The following is a 14,798-nucleotide window of genomic DNA, read 5'->3' as shown; positions in this document are numbered from 1 at the left end:
ATAGCTAGCAAATGGATGATGTTTTCATTTCTTTTCTCTGTTTGCTCGCGGTGCTCGTTCTGACAGTAGACCAATGTGATGGCCTGAGTTTTTCTAACCCAGCTTTGCTTTCTTTTCTATGTCTACATTTGACTTTTTGGTATATATCTAGCTAGCTTATAAAACCAACGATGTAGCGAAATGATGAATGCTTGTTATGTGAGGTCCATGTAGCCGAGTCTTTGGCATGGAAGGATATGGAAATAATACATTTAGTGACACACATTGTAGCTACTTGTTGTAGTTGCAGGGTCTTGATAACGGTTAATGGTTAATCATCTATATTCTTCTTGTGCCTCGTGGCTGATTCATATTATCTCAAAACATAAAGGTATGTACATCTCAGCATATTGCATTTAATTATTGCACTTGTGTGGGCTAATTACAAACATTTCATGACATATACCATCTTACTGTTGGATCATGATTATGAAAGGGATTTATACCGACCGCAATGTTAGCAACTAAATATTTTTTTAAACCTTTTGCTTTGGTTGTAATTCGTCAATAAGCATTCAATACATGCATAAATACTGTTTTACCTCAATTAGCTACAATCTTTAGTTAAATTTATAATTTTGTGGTAAGCCATTTTGGATACAAGAAACACTGATTTTCTGTTTTGTGAGCCAGACTAATTAGAATAATGCACTGCCCAGCATTACCGCCTGCAGAAGTGTGGTGAGTTGACATTTGCCCTAGCAGTTTTCAATAAGGTGGGGCACCGCTCAGTTTGCAAGGCAGGCTCAATGACTCCAGGGGAGAGCAAAAAGAGAGAGAGATAGCAAAGATGTGGTGCACATGTATGATGTAGTACACAATTTTCGGGTGCCACATTTGGCTTGTGAGTACCACTTTCTGAACCGGTGGCTTCATTATGTCAGGTGTGCTCCCTCTCCGGCCTTGAGGTCATCAGGCTGCTCGTTATGGCCCGCACCTGCGAGTCATCAGACTCATCTGGACTCCATCACCTCCCTGATTACCTTCCCTATATCACTCCCTTTGGTTCATTCCCCCAGGCGCTATTGTTTCTGTTTCATGTCTGTGCGTTGTTCTGTATTATGTTTTCATTTATTTACGAAAATATTCCAACCCCAAACCTGCTTCCCGACTCCCAGAGCACACGTTGCACTTTAAAAGTAGCGTTTGACTAATGTAGGCAGTGCCTCGTCAAAATTGGACTAGCTACTATGGTGGAAAATTACAAACTCATATACATGTGCTGTATAAGCCTCAACCTTTACTTTTCCACTATCTGTTTGAAGGTCATGTACGAAGCTAGTAACTTTTCCACTTGTGTCTTTGTGTTACTTAGTCATGCGATCGAGGGCCGTTTAAGGGGGACCATGGTTTTGGTACATCCTGTTCTTTTGGTATCTGTCAAGGACACAGCTGTGTGGAGCCAAGGTTTATGGCCATGCTGGACCAGTACACCCCTAAGCTGTTGTCCTTATTCCAAGGGAGTAGCACTTGGACACAGATTGCGGGTCATGCTGGATGTCCTACTCCAGGTACAGTATTTTCAGGAAAAATTAAGTTTTATATTTAGCTGGCTGATGTTTGGTACTACAATTTAAGCTACAGGCCCTGCTCTGCTACCAAAGCATTGTATGTCTTTTAGTAATAGTATACTTCGATTGGTGAATGGATAGATTTCACTCCTTCACATGCACAGATTCAATCTGTAGTGTTACTGAGCAGTTAATGGTATGTGGTTTGTGTTGAATACCTAATTTCAGGACCGAAGCAGTACCCCCATTGAAGACCAGTGGATTTGTTACTTAATTAACCTGGCTGAAGATGAGCCCTGAATTACAGAAAATATTAAAGCAAGCAGATAGTCAAAATGACTCATCAGTAAACGGGGTCCTCTAAGCATTCCGAATTGCCCTAGAGGCATCAAAACATTACATTTCTGAACATTTAAGATAGGTAAATCAGCTTTTGACATTAGTGGAACTAAGTTAGAGACCAAAAGTTGTGGTAACTCGTATGTTTAGAGTTTAGTAATGTTAGGTACAGTGGAACTTTTTGAAAAAGTATCAACCTACGTGACAGAGGGCCAACCAACTTTCTGGTCGAGAATGCAGTAATGAGTGCTAAAACTGTTGCCTGCAATAAAGTGCATCTAATGGCTTTAATGAAGTAGCAGCTGCGTTCATATAGTCTAGGACCAATAGGAACGTTAACTGAATGTTTAGAGGCAGGACCTATTTCTAGAGAAGAATTCCATTTTTATTCTCCGCTTAACTAACCCAATGCTTTAAGACATTTTATTTGCCCAGATACATGATCAATATGGATACTATCCAAAGTACATATACTTAAATCAGACTTTCTGCACTCTCGAGAACATGTAATTAATTTACAAGGGGCTCCTGAGTGACGCAGCATTCTAAGGCTCTGCATGTCGGCGCTAAAGGCATCACTACAGACCATGGTTCAATTCCAGGCTGTATCACAACCGGCCGTGATTGGGAGTCATAAGGGGGGCCAGGGTTAGACCATCATTGAAAATAAGGATTTGTTCTTAACAGACTTGTCTAGTTAAATAAAATAGAAAACCTGCATTCAATACTAATTTCAAGTCTTTCTGTAAAGCAATGAAAGGCTGTAGTTGGAGCTTGGTCAACCGTGGAGGCAAACAGTTTCATCGTGCAGGTCACAAGTTTACAGACAAGTCGATATTGTTAATGTAAAAAAGTACAGGACTCAAAACCCCTGCGGCACACCTTTAATATCCCGGAAACCTGATTTAACACCATCAGCAGATATGCATAGTTCTGTCAAGTAATTTTTAAACCAGTTACATGCAGCTAGGTCTAGGCCAATTGAGGGAAGCCTCTAAATTAGAGGTGCATGATCAACAGTATCATTAGCCTTTGACAGGTCAATGAAGAGGGCAGCACAATGTTGCCTTTTAGCCATACAATGAACCACATTTATGACAACGGATGCAGCAGAGATAGTGCTATAATCTGGTCTAAAACCCAACTGATGTGCATTTAGAATACAGTGAACAGGCACACAATTTAGAATACAGTGTAGTGAACAGGCACACTTTTTATTCCGATCCAAAATGACAGCACAAAGTAACATAAAATGTGCCCAAACACGGAACATGGACAAAAAGTAATGTGCGTAACAATATCCACAATTCCAAAATACACGTAACACAAACAATCTTACACAAAGATATGATGGGGAACAGAGGAATAAATACATATGGATTGATTGGGGAATGAAAACCAGGTGTGCAGGGAACAAGACAAAACAAATGGCTACATGAAGAAATGGAGCGGCGACGGCTAGAAAGCCGGTGACGTCAACCGCCAAACGCCGCCCAAACAAGGAGAGGTGCCGACTTCGGCGGAAGTTAAGACAAGGTGTGTTTTTTTCATGGTTTCATGCTACTGTCAGCAACATAATAGAATATCATAGGATATAAAGCTGGGTTTATAACACTTAACATTAAGTTGCACGATTACACGAGTTAAGGCTTTATTGCACTGCAGTATAACTGATGGATTATATTGGTTAAATCAGGAGGCGCTGTGAAAAAATCTAACAAATGAATGTGGTGATGAACTCCAGTATCCACTGAAGGAAACTGTCACGACTTTTACCGAAGTCGAAGCCTCTCCTTGTTCGGGCAGTGCTCTGCGGTCGATGTCACCGGTCTTCTAGCCATCATTGATTCATTTTCCATTTGTTTTGTCTTCCTACACACCTGGTTTCAATCCCATTCATTACCTGTTAAGTATTTAACCCTCTGTTTCCCCTCATGTCTTTTTCAGAGATTGTTTGTTATTTGTGTAGGTGCGTAATCGGGTCCTCGTACCCACTTTGTTTTATTTGTTACATTTAGTGGAGTATTGTTTTCATCTGTTATTAAATACTCCATTACACTCAGTTTGATTCTCCTGCGCCTGACTTCCCTGCCACCTACACACACGACTCTGACAGAAACTGTAACGGCTGTCGTCTGTGGAAGGAGGAGAGGACCAAAACGTAGCGTGGTTAGTGTTCATCTTTTTAATAAGAAACTGAACACTTCAAAAATACAAAACAACAAAGTGACAACCGAAACAGTTCTATCTGGTGCAGACACACAGACTGAAAATAACCACCCACAAAACACAATTGAAAACAGGCTACCTAAATAAGGTTCTCAATCAGGGACAACGATAGACAGCTGCCTCTGATTGAGAACCATATCAGGCCAAACACAGAAATAGAAAATCCTAGAAAAACTAACATAGACAACCCACCCAACTCACGCCCTGACCATATTAAAACAAAGACAAAACAAAGGAACTAAGGTCAGAACGTGACAGAAACTCTTTTGAGCAGCCCCCTGAACAACTTGTACAAGTACAACATTAATCCTAGATTAATTAAATTGTACCTCATGTGTCAGTTAAACTATGTTGCATAGTAAAACCTATGTTCTTTATGTGTGTGATGTATGGTTCATTTCTCTCTCTTTCTCTAGTATGGAAGCGATCTAAGTTCAGCTAGCCTGCACATTTTAAAATACTTTATACTTTAAAACTTTTTTGTTGACTCGGAGAGACAAAAACAGATCTCAAAGAATAAAATGGAAGATATTTTCATAGATGTTTGCATTTTGTTCAGTGTAAAATATTTTTAGTTGTACCCGTGACACATCAAATATGTGGTATTCAAATTGAAAGGTTTTTTTTCTGGGTAGTTATATTTCTGCCAGTCTAAGCATGGATATACAGTCGTGGCCAGAGGTTTTGAGAATGACACAAATATTAATTTCCACAAAGTTTGCTGCTTCAGCGTCTTTAGATATTTTTGTCAGATGTTACTATGGAATACTGAAGTATAATTACAAGCATTTCATTAGTGTCAAAGGCTTTAATTGACAATTACATGAAGTCGATGCAGACTCAATATTTGCAGTGTTGACCCTTCTTTTGCAAGACCTCTGCAATCCGCCCTGGCATGCTGTCAATTAACTTCTGGGCCACATCCTGACTGATGGCACCCCATTCTTGCATAATCAATGCTTGGAGTTAGTCATAATATGTGGGTTTTTGTTTGTCCACCTGCTTTTTGAGGATTGACCACAAGTTCTCAATGGGATTAAGGTCTGGAGAGTTTCCTGGCCATGGACCTAAAAAAAAAAAAGTCTTCGCCTCACTGTGTGTGCAGATGCACTCACACCTACCTGCTGCCATTCCTGAGCAAGCTCTGTACTGGTGGTGCCCCGATCCCGCAGCTGACTCAACTTTAGGAGACGGTCCTGGCGCTTGCTGGACTTTCTTGGGCGCCCTGAAGCCTTCTTCACAACAATTGAACCGCTCTCCTTGATGAAGTTTGTCCATTTTGCCACAACTTTAGAAATATGCTTGGGGTCATTGTCCATTTGGAAGACCCATTTGCGACCAAGCTTTAACTTCCTGACTGATGTCTTGAGATGTTGCTTCAATATATTCACATAATTTTTCTTCCTCGTGATGCCATTTATTTTGTGAAGTGCACCAATCCCTCCTGCAGCAAAGCACCCCCACAACATGATGCTGCCACCCCCGTGCTTCATGGTTGGGATGGTGTTCTTCGGGCTTGCAAGCTTCCCCCTTTTTCCTCCAAACATAACAATGGTCATTATAGCCAAACTGTTCTATTTTTGTTTCATCAGACCAGAGGACATTTTTCCAAAAAGGACGATCTTTGTCCCCATGTGCAGTTGCAAACCGTAGTCTGGCGGTTTTGGAGCAGTGGCTTCTTCCTTGCTGAGTGGCCTTTCAGGTTATGTCAATATAGGACTCGTTTGACTTTGGATATAGATACTTTTGTACCTGTTTCCTCCAGCATCTTCACAAGGTCCTTTGCTGTTGTTCTGGGATTGATTTGCACTTTTCGCACCAAAGTACGTACATCTCTAGGAGACAGAACGTGTCTCCTTCCTGGGCGGTATGACGGCTGCATGGTCCCATGGTGTTTATACTTGCGTACTATTGTTTGTACAGATGAACGTGGTACCTTCAGGCGTTTGGAAATTGCTCCCAAGGATGAACCAGACATGTGGAGGTGTAGAATTTTTTTCTGAGGTCTTTTGATTTTCCCATGATGTCAAGCAAAGAGACACTGAGTTTGAAGGTAGGCCTTGAAATACATCCACAGGTGCACCTCCAATTGACTCAAATGATGTCAATTAGCCTATCAGAAGATTCTAAAGCCATGACATCATTTTCTGGAATTTTCCAAGCTGTTTAAAGGCACAGTCAACTTAGTGGATGTAAACATCTGACCCACTGGAATTGTGATACAGTGAATTACATGTGAAATAACCTGTCTGTAAACAATTGTTGGAAGAATTACTTGTGTCATGCACAAAGTAGATGTCCTAACCGACTTGCCAAAACTATAGTTTTTTTAAAAGAAATTAGTGGGGTGGTGAAAAACGAGTTTTAATGACCCCAACCTAAGTGTATGTAAACCTCCGACTTCAACTGTATAAACTTGTGATTATGAAAAATGGGCATAAAATTATTATTATTATTTTAAAACACTTAATGTTATCCTGAATTACATTTTACTAGGGTACATTCATATGAATCAGATCATATGCAATACTAGACAAGTATTTATGGGGGTTATTAGTAAGAATTAAATCAATCAATGCCGGGGATATATCAAGCAAGTATTTTTATATTCCATAAATATTATCAGATTAACTGTTTTGCACAGATGATTATCAGATTCAAGTTACAAATGCTGGTAAACACTCAAATACATGTAGATTAAATGTTTTCACAAAAGTAGTGCACCGGGCATTTACAAGTCCTGTATTAGCGGACTGATATAGATCTCTTCAGTACAGTCGTTTTTTCCCCAGTTCGTTCATACAATGTTTCAATATTCTCATAAACACCTTGTTGATGCAATGCTTCAATATACGCAGCATGTTTCCCTTCCCTGGCGAATAATGCAGACAGGCAAATACAAAAATGAGCTGGGCGCACACATTATAAGGAACATCTTTGAATGCAGAGCAACCATTTTGGTGGGAATAGCATACCTTAAGGGAACATTTCGACATTTTCTGTATGGTTAGTGAGAAAGTCCATATTGCAAATGTACCGTCCCTTACTAGACGTCCGAAAACATTTTTAAAATTCGGGGACGGCGTCGGGCTGAGCGGCAGGGCCAGACCTACCGGGAAGTCAACAAATGAACTTTGTCGGACATTCGGTTTTCGTTTTATAAAATAATCCAATTTTGGTAATTTTTCCGCTATTCCGGAAAATCCCACAAGAGGGCATAAGCAATCATACTGCAATTTGACAAAACATCACGAATCACGACGGGCATTATCTCGAAAACTGAAAATATTTCGAAGCCGAAACTTGGTGAGCATAGGTTTGGCATAATGGGCAGTTGGCCCCGAACAAGATGGCGTCTAGGCCTCAACGGTTTTTGAGTTATGGCCATTTTTCTGGGATTAAAGGTCCAAAATGAAAATAGAGAAATTATTTTTTCACTTCACGTCAAAGTCAAGGAGCCTCCGGTGTCAATAACAAAAAAATCAGCCATTTATCTATCGTCATTTAAGAGAAATCGTACAATGACAGATTTGTGATGTTCAAATATAGGTGTTTTTTTTTCAACAGTTACAGATCCAGTTGCAGGGTGTTCATACGAATATTTTCAAAGTGTGCTGCGGAGCTCTGTGAGATTTCTGTGATTTTCTATGATTTTCTGAAATAACACACACTCACTAAACCCTCCGTAAATAACTCAGTTCTTAACGTAAAGACTTAAAACTCAGGATTCTGTAAAGGCATACCCCAATGAGGATATGAGTTTATTTATAGCTTCCTGTGCCAACAGAAAGTGCCTTAAATGGTGTCATAGTGGCTGTATCCAAGGGTTAAAAAGGTCAGATCTTTTCAAAACTTCATATGTGTGATTAGGCAACCCTCCTGAACTGTAAAATCAGTCATTTCTCCCAACAGATGTCAAAGAAAAGCTCTCACACACACACACAGCAAGGATGGAGTGACAAAGTGCGGTGTTTAAAGACACAGAGAGCAAGCAATGGCATAAACATAATCCCAAGGCCGTGCCGAGTTCAACGAGATATCCCGCTTGACTGTAGCTCGCTCGGTCTAAGCGTAGCGACCATTAGAAAAGCAGGCCCAAAATGAAGCCTGCACCACAACGTCATTTGATTTTGGGTGACAGCGGTGGAACCGTTAGGTTTAGAAGGACAATTCAAACACAGGAATGTTCCTAAGGTCCTCCCGATCTGTGCAAGCCTAACATTGACAGTGTGGCATTAACCCTTCACAGTTAAAATAAGGTGTTTACATCAAACAGTTTGCATTGACTTCTCTCCCCATAGGAATACATTGCCTGCTCCTCTAAATTCAACCTGAGGCCTATGTGGGTTATGAATGCCTTATGAACCTGTCTTTGATGACAGTCCACCAGGACACTATGAGGTCTACCTGTGTCGATTCTAAGCTTCCTGGAGCAACCGGAAGTGCTAAAAATCACCCTAAAAGTGTATATCCATACCCTGCCTGCAATTTGATAGACATAGTGCATTGAACCCTGTGTAAATCAGTCAATTCTTAACGTAAAGACTTATAGCTTCCTGTGCCAACCGGAAGTGCCATAATTGGTGTCTCAGGGGCTGTTTGGAAGGGTTAAAAAAATCAGATCAGTCCAAAACTTCATATGTGTGATTAGGCAGCCCCCATGAACTGTAAATCAGTCATTTCTCCCATAAAAATTCAAAGGAAAACTAAATCACACAGATACACAACTTGGATGGAGGGACGTATTGGGGTGCGTAGAGACTGACAGTGCCTCCAATAGTTAGCTTTGTTCGAGCTAAAAAATAACCGTCAGACCTAGAGTTCCGAAACTTTAGAAACCTGTTCTAGACCTCAGGTCGATAGTGCGTGGTGAGTTAGGTGGCTCTAGAGGGTTCTCGGACCGAGAAACAGCCTCGTACATTTGCAATGACTTCAATTCATTTTGACCATTACGAAAATGGCGACATTTAGAAAAGTCTCAGAGACACAAGACTAGGTGCATTGAAACCGGCTCGGCCCATAGAGACGGACCCCAATGTTTCTGTCAGATAGCTCATTCAAGGACCCCGTAACAAGTCATGGAAAAAAAGTGGATTTTTAGCACCAATTAGGGTTTTACTCGGGCACCGAAGGACCTATCGAGCCGAAACTCGGGATTCAGGGTCGCCTCACATAGGACTACACATAATGTCCGAACTGGACCCGCAGCTAGAACGTAACTATGTGTTTTACGTTTTTATTATGTTTTAAACTAATTGCGCTGTGAATTATGGGCCTGCTCTGACATATGTGATAGTTGGCTTCTAAATGAGTTGGAAAAAGTGGGTTTGGTGTCAATTGATATCAGTTTGGTGTCAGAATGACATCTAATTGACTGATGGACACTGACTTGCTAGTTGACTTTTGTTAATTTGCAATATGTTTAAGCGGAGAGGGACCATCACCAAAATGGCATTCTGAAATCAACACAAAAAATGGCATCACCATAGTGTCCAGACTGTGCCGAGTTCAACGAGACGCCCCGCTTGACCGTAGCTCGCTCGGTCTGAGCGCAGCGACCATGAGAAAAGTAGGCCCAAAATGAAGCCTGCACCACAACGTCATTTGATTTTGGGTGACAGCGGCAGAACCGTTAGGTTTAGAAGGACAATTCAAACACAGGAATGTTCCTAAGGTCCTCCCGATCTGTGCAAGCCTAACCTTGACCGTGTGGCATTAACCCTTCACAGTTAAAAGAAGGTGTTTACATAAAAACAGTTTGCATTGACTTCTCTCCCCATAGGAATACATTGCCTGCTCCCCTAAATTCAACCTGGAGCCTATATGGGTTATGAATGCCTTATGAACCTGTCTTCGGTACCAGTCCATCAGGCCACTATGAGGTCTGTCATGTCTTGTTATGTCTGTTCCTGTCCTTTCTCTTCATTCTCTCTCTCTGCTGGTCTTTTTAGGTTACCTTCTCTGTCTCTCATTCCTCACCTGTTCTCTCTTCCCCCTCTGATTAGGTCTCTATTTCTCTCTCTGTTCCTGCTACTTTCAGTGTCTGATTCTTGTTTGTGTTTTTTGATGCCAGAAGCAAGCTGTCGTCTCGTTTGCTTCCACCTTGTCCTGTCCTGTCGGAGTCTGCCTGGCAGGAGCATCCTGCACTATACTAACGTTCTTTTTGTTCCGCTGACAACGTTGGAAGAGGATTTATGCCATTCCTGTATTTTCATTAAAGAACTCTGTTTTCTGTTAAAACCGCTTTTGGGTCTTCACTCAAGTTCATAACAGAGGTCTACCTGTGTCGATTCTAAGCTTCCTGGACCAACCGGAAGTGGTTAAAATCGCCCTAAAAGTGTATACCCATAACCTGCCTGCAGTTTGAAAGACATAGTGCATTCAACCCTTTGTAAATCAGTCAGTTTTTATGGTAAAACTCAGACTTAAAACTCAGGATTATGTAATAGAATACCCCAATGAGGATGTGTGTTGAGTTATAGCTTCCTGTGCCAACCGGAAGTGCCATAATTGGTGTCTCATGGGCTGTTTCAAGGGGTTAAAAAAACCAGATCTTTCCAAAACTTCATATATGTGATTAGGCAACCCCCATGAACTGTAAATCAGTCATTTTTCCCATAAAATGTCAAAGGAAAACTAAATCACACACACACACAGCTTGGAAGTAGCTTAGAGACATACACTCCCTGCATTAGTTAACCTTGTTGGAACTTTTAAAGAACCGTCAGACCTAGAGTTCCGAAACTTTAGAATCCTGTTCTAGACCTCAGGTCGATAGTGTGTGGTGAGTTACGGCGCTCTAGAAGGTTCTCGGACCGAGAAACAGCCTCGTACATTTGCAATGACTTCAATTCATTTTGACCATTACGAAAATGGCGACATTTAGAAATGTCCCAGAGTCACAAGACTAGGTGCATTGTGACCGTCTCGGCCCATAGAGACAGAACCCAACGTTTCTGTCCGATAGCTCATTCAAGTAACCCCGTAGCAAGTAAAGTGGATTTTCAGCACCAATTAGGGTTTTACTCGGACACCAAATGACCTATCGAGCCGAAACTTGGGATTCGGTGTCGCCTCAGCTAGGCCTACACATAACACAAGAAATGGACCCGCAGCTAGAACATAACTACGTGTTTTATGTTTTTTTTATGGTTTGAACCGAAGGCATTGTGAATTTTGGGCCAGCTCTGAAGTATGTGATAGTTGGCTACTAAACGAGTTGGGAAAAGTGGGTTTGGTGTCAGTTTGTATCAGTTTGGTGTCAGAATGATATCAAATTGACTGATGGACGGTGACTTGCTGGTGACTCTTGTCCATTTGCAATATGTTTAAACGGTGAGGTACCATCACCAAAAGTGACATTCTGAAATCAACCCTAACGAGCGATGGAGAGGTACCAGAATCACTGCCCAGCCATCCCGAGTTCATCGGGCCAGTCAATTTGGCATTCCTGCACGATTTTTATAGCATGACAAATTCGTGATGGTGAATGCCCAGTTAACCATATTGCAAATGCACAGTGACTTTGCAAGAGTGAGAAAACATAAACAAATGGACATTCTGAAATCAACCCTAACGAGCGATGGAGAGGTACCAGAATCACTGCCCAGCCATCCCGAGTTCATCGGGCCAGTCAATTTTGCATTCCTGCACAATTTTCAGTGACTTTGCAAAGGTGAGAAAACATTTGCAATATGTTTTAACAGTGAGGTACCATCACCAAAAGTGACATTCTGAAATCAACCCATACGAGCGATGGAGAGGTACTAGAATCACTGCCCAGCCATCCCGAGTTCATCGGGCCAGTCAATTTGGCATTCCTGCACGATTTTTATAGCATGACACATTTGTGATGGTGAATGCCCAGTTAACCATATTGCAAATGCACAGTGACTTTGCAAAAGTGAGAAAACATTTGCAATATGTTTTAACAGTGAGGTACCATCACCAAAAGTGACATTCTGAAATCAACCCAAACGAGCGATGGAGAGGTACTAGAATCACTGCCCAGCCATCCCGAGTTCATCGGGCCAGTCAATTTGGCATTCCTGCACGATTTTTATAGCATGACACATTTGTGATGGTGAATGCCCAGTTAACCATATTGCAAATGCACAGTGACTTTGCAAAAGTGAGAAAACATAAACAAATGGACATGATGAAATCAACACCACGAGTGATGGAAAGGAACAACAATCACTGCCCGGCCATCCCGAGTTCATCAGGCCAGTCAATTTTGCATTTCTGCAGGATTTTTGAGCATGTCAAATTTCTTATGACATTTGGCCCCCACAAAACATATGCCACTTTTTAAGGGTGTGTGAAGTTTTTTATAAAATTTAGCTATTTTTGACTTTTGACTTCCTATGAAATCATATTCCAAATGGAGAAAACATATGCCTAATGCACAAGTAAAAAAAAAAAATTATGATAATAAAATATGACTAAAGTATGTTGATACATTTCTTATACGTGTTTAATTGACACAACATTCTAAAGAATTTCGAAAAGCGGTCCAGAAAGCACTTTTTTAGGGGTGTGTGAAGTTTTTTATGAAATTTTGCAATTTTTGACTTTTGACTTCCTATGAAATCATATTGCAAATGGACAAAACATGTGCCTTATGCGCAAGTAATAAAAAAAAAAAATTATGATAATAAAATTGGACAAAAGTATATTCATACAGTTCTTACACATGTGTAATTGACAAAAAAAGCGAAAGAATTTCAAAAAACGGTCCAGAAAGCACTTTTTTAAGGGGTGATAAGTTTTTGACAAAAAATTCATTTTTTCAAAATTTGGCTTTTGGATGTTGACTTGGGGTCCATTTCCTATATGAAAAACCAAGGTGGAGCGCACACGCCACCTGTTGGATTTTTGAAGTGTTACAACTGGCAATTGCCATATGGCATTTGCAAAACATTTTGCATGAATCAACGCCGATTTGGGTGGTATTGTCCATCGTGTACATGGTTTGTACTATGCCAATGGTTTCCCATTCATTTTTGTCCATTTCAGGGGGGGGTATTCCCTTACACGAGACAATGACACTCATAGTACACTGTATGCGACTTCATATAGCCTGTAGCACGGGGTCTGCAACCTTTTTCATATGAGTAACAATTTAAAAGGGTTCCTACAATTTCTAAAGATCTGCGTGTCAGTTATGGTTTTCATAAACATTGTAGGCTATCTCAACTGTGCCCACAAACTGAATATCCTAATTCTACCTGGCTACGAGACAATGGCTGTCCATTCATCCACACCGCACGGAGCTCCCTGGTGCTGAATCATGGGCGCGGCCTTAATGTGTAGATTCTTCTTCATTCCTTGGTCGAGTTTGTTTGTCTTTATGCGTCCTTGTCGATTGTAAGCGAATTGCAAACAAATTATTTTGATGTATGCTTTTTATTTCAATGCATGTGCATGATTTATCTGACATAGTTTGCATTCGCAGTCAGCTGTTTTATGTTCTGGTTACTTTCACATTGATGTCGGTATTTGAAGTCGTCCTTGATACCGTGTATTATGCATCTATTTCATGTTGCACTGTAGTGATGGGTCGTTCGCGAACGAGCCGGCTCTTGTAGGTGAACGTTGGGAGCCGGCTCGCATATTAGAAGAGCCGAATCTATTTATAATTATTTATTTTTTAAATTAAGATATGAATAATCAAAATATTTACATGAATATAATTAACTAATTCAAAGAACGAAAAAATAAATAAAATAATATAGGCTTAAATGCTCAACCGCACACACATTTGTTCTGAAACATCTGCAGATCCTCTGAGCTGGTGGAAGAACAAGGCCTCTGTCTACCCACGGCTTACTAAAGTCATGACAGGGAGACTGCATAGTGGCCACATCCATTCCCCCTGAGAGGGTCTTCTCGAAAACGGGACAAATAATTACTGACAGACAAAACCGCATCAGCCCCTCGAAAGTAAGGCAGCTTGCGTTTCTGAATGCAAATCTCTCATAAAAGCTAAATCTGGTCAGCATTGCTGTGTGCTGCTGGTTATTACATGGCAATAAAGAAGAGAGAAAAGAGGGACCAGTTTAATGTTTTAAGTGGGATGCTGCAGTTTTACACATTATTTATTTTTCTTTATATGGTGCAATATTGTATTATACTGTTCAAATTGTATTCGTTTTGAATTGTTAGATTTATATGCACTTTGTTTACATTAAAACGTTACACTTTAAATGCAAATGTTTAATAGCATTCTTTTTCACAACAAACCAATGCATTTTTAAATACATTGTGGTTAAGGTAGAGTATGATTTAATTAGAATTGTTTTAACACCAATCATAGCCAAACTACCGCAAACTGTTTGACTTGAAAAAATACAAAACATATATTTTTTAAAAGAGTCGTTTGGGAGCCAAAAGAGCCGGCTCTTTTTGGTGAGCTGAGCTGAACGAGTCGGCTCACAGAAAAGAGCCGGAATGCCCATGAGCTAATGCACTGTGCCACAAGTAGGCTAAATGAATGAACATAGCCTATGGATAATGAGGTTGAATAGTACAATGTACACGCCAAACCTAATATATACCTAATATCGAGGTGATAATATCTGGGGGACATTTGTTTGTTTTTACTGTTCTCCAAATATAATTTTAGAGTTTTAATATTGTGTAGAATTACAGTAAATGAGATTCAACTCGTGGGTGTAT

Source organism: Oncorhynchus masou, chromosome 13 (genome assembly GCF_036934945.1).
Source record: "Oncorhynchus masou masou isolate Uvic2021 chromosome 13, UVic_Omas_1.1, whole genome shotgun sequence".
Classification (NCBI taxonomy): domain Eukaryota; kingdom Metazoa; phylum Chordata; class Actinopteri; order Salmoniformes; family Salmonidae; genus Oncorhynchus; species Oncorhynchus masou.
The sequence above is the reverse complement of the archived record's forward strand: the minus strand, read 5'-3'. Positions refer to the sequence as shown.